This window comes from Sinocyclocheilus grahami, unplaced genomic scaffold (assembly GCF_001515645.1).
Source record: "Sinocyclocheilus grahami isolate Dianchi unplaced genomic scaffold, SAMN03320097.WGS_v1.1 scaffold1666.1, whole genome shotgun sequence".
NCBI classification, from domain to species: Eukaryota; Metazoa; Chordata; class Actinopteri; order Cypriniformes; family Cyprinidae; genus Sinocyclocheilus; species Sinocyclocheilus grahami.
The window spans coordinates 166,989-168,786 of record NW_015506845.1 but is presented as its reverse complement, the minus strand read 5'-3'; the positions used below and the strand labels follow the sequence as shown (position 1 = coordinate 168,786).

The window sequence follows — 1,798 nt, the reverse complement described above, 5'->3', positions numbered from 1 at the left end:
AATAGAGTGGGGGAACTATAACGTCAGAACCCTGAAGAGTAATTCACTGTGGGTTCCTTCTAGGTTTTCCTATGGGGTTTTATAATGGGGTTTTTCAATTAAAATAAAGCCTGTGGTAAACATAACTTGACGATACTTTTACGTTTTGTTGTACAATGTAAATTACACACATCCATACCCAAAATACAAATTTTTTAGCAGTTATGTTCATTTTTGAAAACGTATGTTTTTAATAAGTAGCTAGATAAGAAGGTTTAGGCTGTGAGTGTGTGCCGTTTATAATGTAGAACAAAATGTAGAAGTATTGTCAAGTTTTACCACAGGCTTTATTTTATTCATAAATTGAAAAAAAAAACATTGGAAAATCTCAAAGGAACTCGCGGCGAATTACACTTCCTGGTTCTGACGTCAGTTCCCCCACTCTATTTCAGATCTATTAATGCACTTAATACTTACATGTCATGTCCTGAAGAACAGTTCTCCTCACACACGTACACTGGGAGAGTATGTTGACATGTAAATGTTAAACAAGCAGGCCAACTTTATTTTATATACAATGAAGACAGTGATGGAGGTAGTTAGTGTTTGTGAATCTGCACTCACCTGAAGATCAAACATTTCGAATGTCATGCAGCATCTGTGAAATCTTGCTGGTGTGTGCCACTTTCTCTGATATGGTGAAACTCAGCACAAACCTAGAAAACCACAAACACGCAAAAGTAAGTGTATAACCAACAATGGATGTAGAAAAGAGAAAGCTGAGTCTGTGTCCTGTTATGTGAGGACCCATCACACAACTTGCTCTTCAACTGAATAGAAGTTACCTTAAGTGTTGAGGCTCACTCTTTTGTATTCAGCATCCAGCTCAGCCTGCAATTAAAGAAAGTTTGTAAAGGTTTACAAAAGTTTGTAGATTGCTTTTGTAAAATAAATATATTGCAAAATCCATGTCTGTGTATTAGGTTTAACCTAATTTTGGATTAATACTCTTAGCAGCTAGTTGTTTAAAAACAGACCAAATAAAAATCACATTTACCAGGGCATTTTCCAAAAAAAGCATTGTATGGCTAAGATGATCGTAGAAACATTTGCCACCAAATGGTCTCAACAATCGACTTAGCTCACGATGCTTTTGAGAAACGCAGCCCTAAACATTGCAGTTAACCGCAGCGACATTCAAAACGTACATTAGGACTGCGTTTACTGAAAACATGCCGGCTAACGTTAACATTAGTGCCCTTCTTTGATGCTAACATTATACTATAAGCAGTAACGCTAAATAGCATTCCGAATGCGCATTCAAAAGCACTAGGGAAATGCCGCACTTTACAGCGCTGTGTAAAACAGCGTTTCCCAAAAATGAAAACATTCCTTTATCATGATATTCTTACAACACTCAAAAACCAAATAAGACATTTTCACAGTTGTTTTGATTTACTTACAAGTTGTTCCATTAAGTTTGCTCTGGTCGCTTGCGTATTGTTGTAATGTATCAGAGTTTGCTCACACTTACCTGGGTGAAAAACAAAACCGGATGTGTGCAACAGTTCGTATTTGTTATTGTTGTTGATTGTCACCGTTTTTGAGATTCATATGCTCATATTATCAATGTCTTTGTCTTAATGGTGCATGCCTGCGTGTGTGTGTGTGTGAGTAAAAAATTATAGCTGATTCTCTGGTCTTCTTACTGTAGTCTCACAGTGGTAGTAGAAATCAGACCATGAATGGGATCACTGAAAATTAATTTTCCTTGAAGCTCACAAAGATTGATACCAACACATAGTTATCAGCTTATCAC

At 36.6% G+C, this 1,798-nt stretch overlaps 1 long non-coding RNA gene across 1 annotated transcript; it reads right to left on the bottom strand.

Annotated features, from left to right (window-relative positions):
- Positions 1 to 408: 408 nt before the first annotated feature.
- LOC107571895 (uncharacterized) lies at positions 409 to 1,465 on the bottom strand. Its single transcript, XR_001607253.1, has 4 exons — positions 1,443 to 1,465; positions 825 to 870; positions 604 to 695; positions 409 to 496 (listed from the first exon to the last, which is right to left on the bottom strand). It is a non-coding gene; the product is annotated as an uncharacterized lncRNA (long non-coding RNA).
- Between the last annotated feature and the right edge of the window lie 333 nt (positions 1,466 to 1,798).